Source organism: Polypterus senegalus, chromosome 14 (genome assembly GCF_016835505.1).
Source record: "Polypterus senegalus isolate Bchr_013 chromosome 14, ASM1683550v1, whole genome shotgun sequence".
In the NCBI taxonomy this organism is placed as follows: domain Eukaryota; kingdom Metazoa; phylum Chordata; class Cladistia; order Polypteriformes; family Polypteridae; genus Polypterus; species Polypterus senegalus.
In genome coordinates this window covers 18,623,685-18,637,797 of record NC_053167.1, presented here as the reverse complement: position 1 = coordinate 18,637,797, position 14,113 = coordinate 18,623,685, and the positions used below count along the sequence as shown (strand labels likewise).

Sequence of the window (14,113 nt, the reverse complement as noted above, 5' to 3'; positions counted from 1 at the left end):
GCTGCCTCGCAGTTAGGAGACCCGGGTTCGCTTCCTGGGTCCTCCCTGCGTGGAGTTTGCATGTTCTTCCCGTGTCTGCATGGGTTTCCTCCGGGCGCTCCGGTTTCCTCCCACAATCCAAAGACATGCAAGTTAGGTGGATTGGCGATTCTAAATTGGCCATAGTGTGTGCTTGGTGTGTGGGTGTGTTTGTGTGTGTCCTGCGGTGGGTTGGCACCCTGCCCAGGATTGGTTCCTGCCTTGTGCCCTGTGTTGGCTGGGATTGGCTCCAGCAGACCCCCGTGACCCTGTATTCGGATTCAGCGGGTTAGAAAATGGATGGATGGATGGATGATGATGTGACCCCCCCACCCGCCTTAACTGTCAATCCCCCACAAACACAGTCTCTCGGAATTTGCATAAGCACACCCCTTCACCTGCAATTTTAACTTAGTTACAAAGTGATCAAAACTCGCTTATATCCTGCGCCTCTCATTAAACTTGTATCCTGCATTACCCGTGGGCATGAGAAACGCCAGCGGCAGCCTGTCTATGAACTTAATTTAAAGTTTAGGTTTACACCTTGCTTTCTTTCCGAAGTAGCAGCACTCATGAATATGGTAGTATATGTCACTCGTTCGCTTCTTATTGTTTTGCTGCCTTCTCAATTATATAATGCATGTTTTCTTCAGCGCTTTTTGGAGGTCTTCCTGATTTTCTACGCACTGCGTTGACAGTCAGTTCACGTGAAAGGCGTGATGATGTCACACGAAACTCCGCCCCCTATGGCTTTCGAGCTCAACTCCATTACAGTAAATGGAGAAAAATACCTTCCAGTTATGACCATTACGCGTAGAATTTCGAAATGAAAACTGCCCAACCTTTGTAAGGAAGCTGTAAGGAACGAGCCTGCCAAATTTCAGCCTTCTACCTACACGTGAAGTTGGAGAATTAGTGATGAGTCAGTGAGTGAGTGAGTGAGTGAGTGAGTGAGGGCTTTGCCTTTTATTAGTATAGATTATTTTATTTCAGTTAGTCTTTCCAGCTACTTTAATAGTTTTATTTAGTTTTAGTTTTTCATTTCGGTTTTGTTAATTATTTATTTCAGTTTATGAAAACGTTTTTTTAATAATAGTTTCAGTTTTGATTTTAGTTTTCATTAACTATAATAACCTTGCTCCCAGTTCCTGCCGCTTAAACATCCCCACAGCATGATGCTACCATCACAATGCTTCACTGTAGGGATGGTATTGGCCTGGTGATGAGCGGTGCCTTGTTTCCGGCAAACGTGACGCCGGGGATTCACACCAAAGAGTTCAATCTGTGTCTCATCGGACCAGAGAATTTTGTTTCTCATGGTCCGAGAGTCCTTCAGGTGCCTTTTGGCAAACTCCAGGCGGGCTGCCATGTGCCTTTTACTAAGGAGTGGCTTCCGTTTGGCCAGTCCACCATAAAGGCCTGATTGGCGGATTGCTGCAGAGATGGTTGTCCTTCTGGAAGGTTCTCCTCTCTCCACAGAGGACCCCTGGAGCCCTGACAGAGTGATCATCGGGTTCTTGGTCACCTCCCTGACTAAGGCCCTTCTCCCCCGATCACTCAGTTTAGATGGCTGGCCAGCTCTAGGAACAGTCCTGGTGGTTTCGAACTTCTTCCACTTACGGATGATGGAGGCCACTGTGCTCATTGGGACCTTTAAAGCAGCAGAAATGTTTCTCTAACCTTCCCCAAATTTGTGCCTCGAGACAATTCTGTGTTGGAGGTCTACAGACAATTCCTTTGACTTCATGCTTGGTTTGTGCTTTGACATGAACTGTCAACTGTGGGACCTTATATAGACAGGTGTGTGTTTTTCCAAATCATGTCCAATCAACTGAATTTACCACAGGTGGATTCCAATTAAGCTGCAGAAACATCTCAAGGATGATCAGGGGAAACAGGATGCACCTGAGCTCAATTTTGAGCTTCATGGCAAAGGCTGTGAATACTTATGTACATGTGCTTTCTCAATTTTTTTATTTTTAATAAATTTGCAAAAATCTCAAGTAAACGTTTTTCACGTTGTCATTATGGGGTGTTGTGTGTAGAATACTGAGGAAAAAAATGAATTTAATCCATTTTGGAATAAGGCTGTAACATAACAAAATGTGGAAAAAGTGATGCGCTGTGAATACTTTCCGGATGCACTTTAAGTGGATAGGTGTGGCGAGCTTTTTGGGCTGAATGGCCTGTTCTTGTCTAGATTGTTTTAATTTCACTCTACCATGTTTGACATTTGGTAATTATAAGACAGGAGAGTTTATAGCACTCAAAGCATTAGAACATTTTTAATGGAGACTGCAGGGAAACGTGTGTCAGAATTCTTTCCAGATTTGTTTTTTTTTTGTGTATGCACTCAGTCTGGTCTGAAGAAAACTCTGTCCACATCTATGATGTTAAGGTCAGAACAATAAAAAGAATAGAAGCACAAAGAATTTCTTGCCACATACTGTAGGTATGGCAAAGAGCAATATAAGTACAGGGTGGTCCAGATCTAAACATGCAGATCCAGATCATCTGGATGACTTTGATTCATGTGGGGACGATTCCAGTTCGACATGAAGACGATTCCTCATGTCGTCAGTTCACACACTTCTTGATGGTTTGGGATTTTCTGGGTGATTTTCTATGTAATAAACTTAATAAGTTATAGCGTAATGAAAATTGCATAATTATATCTGGAACACCCTATAGCTTAAATATCAATGGGGCAGAAATGTTAGCAAGAGACTAGCTCTTGAATTTCTGAAACAGAAAAACGTAGAATTCACTTTCATATAAAATGACATAAGTCAGGCTGACAACATAGAGGTAGAGAGATTATAAAGGGTGTGGGCTCAAATCCCAGGAAAATGATTCACTTTTAAGAATATGTATTCACTTAATGATGAAAAACACAGAAGGGACTTTTTCAAACAGACATAACCATTTAGACCATTTCAGCTCCAATGAGTCAGATATAAAAAGGGGATTTTACTGTACAACTAAAATTACATTAGACTGCAAAAATGGAGTTGAACCCTCACTCAGCAGAAGAATTCCTAAGGATAGTAAGGGGAGTGGAGTTGGTGGATATGTGGAGAAATAAAAACTGGAACAGCAAGCAAAATACACAGGGAGAATACATGGTATGGGCACTGGCTTGACCACTTTTATAACTTTTAAGGACCACCTTGGATTATTTGGGGCTATTTCTATTGTAAAGCACTCACACTAGCGTCATTTTAGCAAGCCTTCATTTCTTTGAAAGTAAACTGGAGCACACTGTGGAAATCCTCCAGGATGCAAACACCAGGCAGGGAACTGCGAGGCAGTAGTAATTAACTCCAGTTTTTTTGGCTATTCCATTGTTAATTGTGTTGTATTGGAATTGTGTCATGTACAATATATTATGTATACTAAATATATTAATTTAACAGAAAAGAAAAAGAGCCCCAAAAGTTCATCTGTTGGGTAGGGTAATTTTGACAGGTTTGTTATTGAGCAAAGCAGTATGTAGTTCTTGCTTTATTCATCAAAGACTAGTTACAATTTATTTTTATGCTTAGTTTCAGATTACAAATTCATTTTGTCATGTAGGTTCAGTCATTTTCAATATTTCTTTTGTGTTTGATTTACCTTTGCAAAGCTGCAGCTAGACTGTGTGTTGAGATAAATGCAAGTTGCTTCAAAAATAACTTAAAAACCTAAAGAGCTGCAATAATGACAGTTGTGTGTCATTTTGTATTTTTGTACATATTTTCCCCCTTTGAGGAAATACATACAGAATTTCCATGAAAGCCAGTTGCTAAAAAATTACTTGTTTACTTACCCAATGATAAGAAATCCTTGATAAAGAGGGACTGATGCAAAATAAAATACAGAGGAGAAAACAGCCTAGGAAGAGAAGAACAACATTTATAACTTTTAAAATACCTTGTACACATTGGTGGATTTTCATGATGCTAAAAGTTATATTTGTTTTATAGTAGAATTCAGCTTTGTAGACATTTGGCAGTCTTTTTCTTCCATTTTGTTTATTAAGCATTCAATCACTGAACAAAATGTTCCCAAGTTTATTCATGGCCCATCTTATGTGTTCTAATAATTAGATGATGGACTTCCATGAATGTATCAGAAGGTGTAGAATAAGTTTCTGTCCAACTATATCTAAATGCCCATGCCATCGATGGTGTTGAACCACTTCATGCCTATTTGTCATATATTTTTTACTGCCAGTTCAATGGTACACTTTGTTGCAAGGGAAGTAGTTTCTTTAACACTAGAATTGCCAAAGCCTGTGAATAAACTCATGATCCCGGTGCACCTTAAATCTGTTCGCACCTCTCCGTCAGTGTCTTTTGTGTTGTAAATGTGTCAATCAGCACAAACAGCAAGCAGCCTGGAATCCTATTCCCCCGCCCACCGCTGCAGTTCAATTCACATAGAAGGTCCTCTGTGCTCAGTGTTTATCTTGGAGTGAAGTACCTGGAGCTGTATAGGGTAAATAATACATCGTCATTTGGAATATAGTGATCCCACCCCCTATTGCGGAAGTTACGTTCCAGACCCATCAGCGATAGGTGAAATTCCATGATATAGAAAAACCATATAAATAAACATATTTTTTTATAGTTTAAGCATAAAAATACCCCTCCCACATGCTTTAAACACATGTAAACTTGTAATGGCGAGCGACATCCGCGTAACGGTTTCCTTCCTGAAGCATATCCAGGAGTTTTACCTTCTCAAGGTCAAGGTCTTCCTCTGGCGCTTAGGCTCACAACTACCAGAAGGCTTAGAAGAAGATGATGCTTGGGAGCCATCATAAGGTTTAAAACAAAACAAAAAGTTCACAAAAAGTTTGCTCACAAGAAATGGACCACAAGCAAGGTAAGCGACACGTAGAGAACTGAGACGCGTCGGGGACCCACACTCGCTTTTCTTGCGAGATTACACCAAGTTAGCAACAGCAAATCAGAGCCCAAGAGAATGAAAATCCCACTCTGATTGTTTAAGTCTCCTCTTTCAGCCAATAATGGGCCTTGTAAAAAATCATCTGGGTACTGTAACGCGAAACTCTTTGTCTACTGTAGTGACTGCTGAAAACCGTATGCTTTGTTATGAATTGGCTGCAAAGTACACTACAGGTAGGATGTACTTACTGAATTTTTCCGCGTTATAGCGGGGGCGTGATAGCTGAACCACGATATATCAGGGGATCACTATACATACATTTCATATGTGTTTCATGTCTACAACAATCTATGTAAACACATCGTTACAACAGAAACGTTTTTCACGTTTTAGTAATAATTGACAAAATGTAGACATGAGGTGTATAATGTGTGAAGTCTGAAGTCCAAATATCAAATAAACACTTTCACAAAAGGTACAAGTATAACAAAACAAGTGCAATTTTATTTATTTTATAATCAAAGAAAAAGAAAGAGGGTTATGGTAAGCAGTTGATACAACGGCTTGCGTGGCGCAATGATAAAAACTGCTGACTCCCAATCAAGAAGTCGCGGGTTCGATATTCCAATATGAAAAGAAGAGTGATCATAGCTCACCTTGCAGAGGAACTTCGTTGTCGCTTCTTACAAGGCAATGGAAAAAGAAAAGAGGATGCAATGTCGACAAGTTTCTGTTCTAAGACCTCTGATTTCCCCAGGAAAGAAAGTTCAGTGTCAGGTGCTCCTTCAGTGTAATAGGAACCACAGCATAGAGAGATGTGTGTAAATTGCAACAGGTACACATGTTGTAAATGTAGGAAGGACAGTCCTCGGGTGTGTGGGAACTGTTAACATTTGAATTTGATTGTATATACCATGGAACTGACCTCTCTGTACTATTCTGTCCTCTGCATCTCTTGGAGTACAAAAGAAACACCACCATGCACCAAAATGTGGAGACTGGGCAAGATCAGGGGGAAAAAAAAAAAAAAATCACTGACTACAACTGCATGAAGGTATGCGAATGAATGTAATGTTGCATTAGTGTAACAATGTTTTCCGAAATGTACTATACAGGTCATAAAATGAATTATTGCAAATGTCATATATACCTATGTGTCTTTTTTTTGTGGCTTTGATATCATGGCCGAGAAGGTGCATAATAATTCAGTGTGAGCAGGAACTCACTGAGTAATAAAAAAAAAAATTCACATCTAAAATCATTCTTGGTCATGCACATCACTCACACCCACGTCCACAGTTTTCCCAGTCACAGTCTCATTCACAGACAAGATCTGACACTGTTTTCAAATAAAGAGGTGGTATAAGTTTGGTTAGGGTGGGGTTGCATTTATGTGGGAGCGTGAACGTAAGTGAGAGAATAAAACTGAAAAAAAAAAACACTAACTTTGACAAGTACGATAAATTTTGATGAAAATCAAATGTATTATAACCGTTGCACCACGCAAGCTGTTGCATCAACAGCCTACCATAAAGTGCTTTCTTTTTCTTTGGATATATTCTTGAATAAAAGTGCACTTGTTTTGTTATACTTGTACCTTCTGTGAAAGTGTTTATTTGATATTTGGACTTCAGGCTTCAGATATTATACACTTCATGTCTACATTTTGTCAATAATTACTAAAACATGAGAAACAATTCTGTTATAATGATGTGTTTGCACACATTTTTATAGACACGGAACACACATGAAATATATGTGATGGTGTATTATTTACGCTATACAACTCCAGGTACTTCACTCCAAGATAATCACTGAGAACCTTCTTTGCGAATTGAACTGTGGCAATGGGTGGGGGGATGGAATACCAGGCTGCTTGCTGTTTGTGCTGATTGACACATTTACAACACAAAAGATGCTAATGAAGCGGTGCAAACGGATTTAAGGTGGGCAGGGATTATGAGTTTTTTCGTAGGCTTTGGTAATTCTACTGTTAATGGAATTTTAAGCTTTTATACTTTTACAAATATAATGAATTTTGTTAGGCTTCTTTACATATGGTTTTAACTATAGCTCTTTTACTAAAAGACTGTGACCACTTAGCCTGGCCTGCCTTGTGTGGCCAAGCTGTGCAGCGTAACTCCACACCATCAAGCCGATTACTGCTTCCGAAGGTAGCGTTATCTCAGAAAAGGTAGGTGCAGTGTCTTCTTTTCAGATTGGAGCCATTCATAAATTCAGCTCTGTTAAGGGTTATGATGGGAGAAAATGTGCCAGAAATATCTGAACCTCTTGACTCTCATGATAAATCAAATCTTTAAGAGGCACTCAACTGTACTGTAAGTGGCCCCTTTTCATCACTGCTCACACAGTGGATTTTCCACCAGTCTGTTCTCTTTCAGCTCATCACTATTTTGGCAGTCCAATGCTGACAATCACCAAAGCTTCATTAGAAGACAAAGATAACATTATATTTTACTGTGAGTTGGCTATCTGACCAACAGCTCTAATTGCATTGAAGAACAAATGCTGAATTTGTTGTGATAACGTGAATTAAGGTGTTTTTACTTCCAGGATTTTTTAACCATATTCAAAGGCTTTACAGCATCACAGTACATTTATCACTTGGCTTGTGACCTCTTGCTGATGTGACATTTCCTAACACAACACATTACTTTGGTTTCTTCACATTTCGTCTCATGTATCTGTCCACTATTCAATATACTTAAACACAACAGATGGCTTATATACACTTGTGTATTCTATATCTAGGTTTCTTTTCATAGATCATGGATGTAAACATAATACAAAAGACACTCTATATCTCATATTTTTTTATGTAAATAAAACGGAGTATCAACTAAAGCTGAAGAACATTACTCCATCATTAAAGTAAAATGACATATTGGCTGTGCAAGTGCAAGGATCTAGTTTAGGAGGAGAAAAACATTTCTACAATAAGTTCATACACACAACAAGTAAGCTCATACACACAACCTTTTGTCACCACTCTGTCACAAATTTTGAGGATACCACAAACAGAATTTATGTCTTTAAGCATTTAGTGAACTCACAGGAGCAACTGGGCAGCAGACCAATGGAACTGGTAGCAGCCAGTGCATTTTGTTCTTGTGATTCATAGGCCTTTCCCCACACTTTTTTTAAAAGCCAAGATTGATTACCTGCATTGTACTGATGCAGAGACTTCTGTGAATTACAAACTGGCTGAGGGCGGCTGAACGTTTATAGCTGTTTCGTCCATGGACCATGAGTAATCTGCCCAAGTGTTTGAACTGAGTAACAGAGAAATCAGCAGCCAAAGATGCCTGCTTTCCTTCCTAGAGGAGTGGAAAACAACAGTCAAAACACTGTTTTTTTATGTAGTTATAGAAGGGTTGGTACAGAAATTATAAAATACAAAGTATTTTCACATTGATCTTCCTCAGGTATGGGAAAACCTTTGAAAATGTTATAATTCAAGTTTATTATCATGTGTACACAGTCCAAAAACATTCTGAATTGCATGTTCCTGTCGGACTAATGACAGTAGCGCAATACCTGGCCAAGAATGCAGTAATGAATATTATATACAAAAATCAGACAATCCATACAAGAATCATAAATATAATAAACATAAAATAAACTACAACACTAAAACCACTAAACCACTGCTGACCACAGGCTGCGTACACTGATCAAGAAAGCAACAGATAATCTGGTTTAATGCACAAATATTTTGAGAAAATGCTTTTGTTTCAGTATAACAAAACTGCTTTTACCATAGCCTATATGTGCCATGGAAAGAGAGGAAAGATAACACTTGTCTCATCATTAAATCCAAAATAAATGTTAAGGATTTATTGTCATTTTATCATTATACACAAGGACAAAAAAATCTATTCTCTTAATCAAATTTATTATCATGTATACTTGTAAATAATAATTAACTTTTAACATTAATATCCTCAGAGCAGCTGACAAAAATACAGACTGTGAATAATAAACTGCTTTTTACACATTTTGTTTTTTTTCAGCGCTGTAACAATTTAAATTAACTTTTTCCCTCATCAAACAACACTTAATATTACAAAATGACAAAGCAAAAACAGGATTTCCGAAAAAGCTGAAATATCCCATTGACACAAGTATTCAAACCCTTTACTCAGTACTTTGTTGAAGGCCCTTTCACAGTGATTATGATTTGGAGTCTTCTTGGGTACAATGCAACAGCTTCACACACCTGAATCTGGAGATTTTCTCCCATCCTTCTCAGCAAATTCTGTCAATCTCTGTCAGAGTAGACGAAGTAAGAAGTTTGATTGCATTAGGTCCGAGCTCTGGCTGAGCTACTCAATAACATTTACAGAGCTGACCCTATGCCAGTCCAGTGTTGTCTTTGCCTTCTGTTTATGGTCACTGCTCTGTTGGAAGGTGAAATTTCAGCCCAGTCTGAGGTCTGTAGTGCTCTGAAGCAGGTGATGATATCTCTGTACTTTGCTCTGTTCAGTTTACCTCAACTAGGCTTAGCTAGTCTCTAGTCACAAGTCTTTGGAACACAGGTTCTCTGGAGCTCAGCCAGAGTGACCATCAAGTTCTTGGTCACCTCTCTTACTAAGGCCCTTTTCCCCTAACTGTTTGGTTTGAACAGGCAGCAAGCTCTAGGAGGAGTTACTGTACTTTCAGACTTATTCCATTTAAAAATTATGGAGGCCACTGTGCCCTTGACAGCTTTTCATGTTGCTGAAACTTTTTGCAGCCTTGCCAAGATCTGTTCCTTGGCACAATGACTTAGCTCTGAAGGCAATTCCTTCAATCTTATGGCTTGGTTTTGGCAGCGATACACAACTGTGGAACCTCATATAGACAGGTGTGCACCTTCCCTAATCATGTGAAATCAGATGAATTGACCACAGCAGACTCAAAACTAAGTGCGGAAACATCTCAGTGATGATCAATAGCGTGGGATGCACCTGAGCCAGATTTGAAATGTCATAGAAAAGCATCTAAATACTTGTGTCAATGTAATAGATCAGTTTTTAACAGAGGAAACATGTGGGAGGCTGGCTGTTTTGATTGCAGTCAACCAAAGTTTGGGAAAAAATGCATAGAGAAACTAGCTTCATTAATGTTTCTGAATTTTTAAACAGTGCACCATTTATCTGTGAGTTCTATACTTTTCATCATATTATCAAAATAAAGATTTTAATGCTAGAAATACTCTTCTTTGAATTCTCTCTCCATTCTTAAAAAATGATTATTAAAAACAGCAAAATTACATTGATTTTCAATGAAAATTTGTTTCACAAACCTGCCTGTTTTCTTAGTCAATGATTAACTAAGGCCTTTAACACTAAATATATTAAAACAATTAAGAATTACGTAACTAAACAAAACTATTAAGTGTCATTTCCAGTATAAGAATATTTAAATCCAATTCCAAATGCAGATTTCATGAGTATTTAAATTACTGTAACTTTCAGAGATTCAAGGTAACATGCATAAGAGAAATGAAAAAAAGTATTTGAAACTGTCTCTGCCCGTTAAACCATTCTAACTTCATTAGTACCAGTAATTTAAATTGTAAAATAAGATTATATATAACATTTAACTTTATATTTTGTTCTTTGCTATCAATTTACAAAGAAGTCTTCATTCTTTTAACCAAGTATCTACCCACATGCCTTTCTGGACTGTATCATTAATCTATATGTTTGACAGGTGTATTTGAAATGTTTCATAGTTATTATAAGTAAATGATTGTAGTTGATTAAAGGAGTCTGTTAGAATTCTTCAGTCTGCCATCCTGTTGGAATCCACCACTTAGTGCAAATAAAGGAGGTCCATGTTTGCAGTCTATTTATAACAATGGCTCAACACTCTTTTTCATTTAATAAGTATATTCAGCAACCCCCAAGAAGGTTTGTATAAAATGTCTATGAACATTAAGTGGATATAACAAGATATTTTATATGATATGTAAAAGCAATCAATTAATCCTCACAATAGTTAGAAGCCAGATTTTAAATTATCTCAGCTATAATAATTTTATGTGAGATTAGAACTGAACAAAGCCACTCTAGAATGGTGCAGCATGTTCAGTGCTGTTGCCTCCTAAGTTCATGGAGTCAGGCTTGATTCTTGGAATGGTCACTGTTTCTGTGGTTTATATATATTATCCTTTTTTTCTGTTTGGCAGTCTGGTTTTCTCTAACATCCCAAAATCATGCAGATTAGACTGACTAGCATCCTTAAACTGTCATGTTAAGTCTGAGAGTCAGTTTGTTCCCAAGTGTGTACTCATTCTCTGGTTGATTTAGGCCTGCCATCCCAAATTTTCAGCAGCCATGTAATGGATAATATCTTAAGTTCACTCATCCAGAGTTCAAGAGGCTAGGAACCAAATATGGTATAACTAGAGAAGGGCTTAAGTAATTATAAAAGGTCTAGTATGTTAAGATGCTACCAATGGAATGCACTGTTACTGATTAGATTCAAAACAAAACAGGCAGACAGCTTTACATGAGAATTTTAATTATTTTTTAATAGAAAGGCTGTTTAAATCTAAACATCCCAGAATACTGGTTCTACGAACATTGGTAATACCATAGCATCTCTTTATGTCATGTGACACCATTTGCCTCTCACCTTTCCTTCAACACCAACACCGCAGTCTGCTTCTTGGATCATGCTGACATCATTTCCACCATCCCCTGTTAATTAATGGCAAGAAACTGAACAATGTGAAAACAACACCTGATGTAAAATGCAATACTGAGCTGCAGTAATTAATGCATAATTACACCACATTTATGTAATCAAAGTTGACAAACTTCTCCATTCAGTCAGCTGGCAGCTAATTTCCGCTTTTAAGCAAATTTAGTCAGGTATGTTTTTACCTCTGCTTGTTTGAGACATCCTTACATACTGCTGCTGCAATATCTGCAGTCACCTGTTGAATATTTAATTCTTCAGAGTGCTGGACATAATGAAGTCTATGGACTATCAACAAAACTGTGGGACTCTGGAGGCAGCTGATAGGTACCGGCAGTCCAAGCAGAATGCGGCTTCGGTGGTTGCTGAGGCAAAAACTCGGGCATGGGAGGAGTTTGGAGAGGCCATGGAGAACGACTTCCGGACGGTTTTGAGGAGATTCTGGTCCACCATCTGGCGTCTCAGGAGGGGGAAGCAGTGTAGTGTCAACACTGTATATGGTGGGGATGGTGCGCTGCTGACCTCGACTCGGGACATTATGGGTTGCTGGGGGGAGTATTTCGAAGACGTTCTCAATCCCACTAACATACCTTCCAATGAGGAAGCAGAGCCTGGGGACTCAGAGGTGAGCTCCCCCATCTCTGGGACTGAGGTCACCGAGGTGGTCAAAAAACTCCTTGGTGCCAGGGACCTGGGGGTGGATGAGATACGCCCAGAGTTCCTCAAGGCTCTGGATGTTGTAGGACTGTCTTAGTTGACACGTCTCTGCAACATTGCATGGTTATCATGGACAGTGCCTCTGGATTGGCAGACCAGGGTGGTGGTCCCCCTCTTTAAGAAGGGGGACCGGAGGGTGTGTTCCAACTACAGAGGGATCACACTCCTCCCTGGAAAAGTCTATTCAGGGGAGAGGAGGGTCCGTCAGACAGTCGAACCTTGGATTCAGGAGGAACAGTATGGTTTTCATCCTGATCGCGGAACAGTAGACCAGCTCTACACCCTTGGCAGAGTCCTGGAGGGTGCATGCCCAACCAGTCTACTTGTGTTTTGTGGACTTGGAAAAGGCGTTCGACCATGTCCCTTGGGGAATCCTGTGGGGGTACTCCGAGAGTATGTGGTACTGGACCCCGTGATAAGGGCTGTTCGATCCCTGTACAATCGGTGTCAGAGCTTGGTCCGCATTGCCGGCAGTAAGTCGAACCCGTTTCCAGTGACGGACTCTGTCAGGGCTGCCCTTTGTCACCGATTCTGTTCATAACTTTTATGGACAGAATTTCTAGGCGCAGCCAGCGCGTTGAGGGGGTCCAGTTTGGTGGTCTCAGGATTGGGTTACTACTTTTTACAGATGATGTTGTCCTGTTTGCTTCATCAGGCCATGATCTTCAGCTCTCTCTGGATCGGTTCACAGCCGAGTGTTAGACGGCTTGGATGGGAATCAGCACTTCCAAATCCGAGACCATGGTCCTCAGCCGGAAAAGGGTGGAGTGCCCTCTCAGGGTTGGTAGTGAGATTCTGCCCAAAGTGGAAGAGTTCAAGTATCTCAGGATCTTGTTCACAAGTGAGGGAAGAATGGATTGGGAGATCGACAGGCGGATCGGTGCGGCGTCCGCAGTGATGCAAGCTCTGCATCGGTCTGTCGTGGTGAAAAAGGAGCTGAGCCGTAAGGCAAAGCTCTCAATTTACCAGTCGATCTACGCTCCTACCCTCACCTATGGTCATGAGCTATGGGTAGTGACCGAAAGAACAAGATCGCAAATACAAGCGGCTGAAATGAGCTTCCTCCGCAGGGTGTCTGGGCTTTCCCTTAAAGATAGGGTGAGAAGCTCAGTCATCCGGGAGGGGCTCAGAGTAGAGCCACTGCTCCTCCGCATCGAGAGGAGTTAGATGAGGCGGCTCGGGCATCTGATCAGGATGCCTCCTGGACGCCTCCCTGGTGAGGTGTTCCGGGCACGTCTAACCGGGAGGAGGCCCCGGGGAAGACCCAGGACACGCTGGAGGGATTATGTCTCTCGGCTGGCCTGGGAACGCCTCGGGATTCTCTCAGAAGAGCTAGAAGAAGTGGCTGGGTAGAGGAAAGTCTAGGCATCTCTGCTCAAGCTACTGCCCCCTGCGACCCGATCTCGGATAAGCGGAAGAGAATGGATGGATGGACTATTCAAAGGATCATGACTGGTTTTTAAAACAATGGAATGAATATGTTGATACTGACCAACAGCACAGGTAAGTTTGCCAGTACGCTCCTGCAGCAACCTAACAATCTGGGCCTTCTGGTGGGAGCCACTCTGCAGCAGATGACAGCTGGACACTGACAAGCCAGCTCCATGAATTCATACTCGTAGAACTTTAAACAAACCTGAGGGTACAAGAGAATACATTTAAGTTGCTTATTGTTACTGCAAATATAAGAAAAGCAACAGTATAACAAGTATACCAGTTTTAAAAAAAGCTTGGACTATTAGAATGCTGGTGTATTATAAAGACAACAGTGCCT

The 14,113-nt window shown here is 40.3% G+C and overlaps 1 pseudogene; it reads right to left on the bottom strand.

Moving 5' to 3' along the window:
- Positions 1-14,113, bottom strand: part of LOC120515186 — a 125,463-nt pseudogene that overhangs the window by 82,734 nt on the left and 28,616 nt on the right.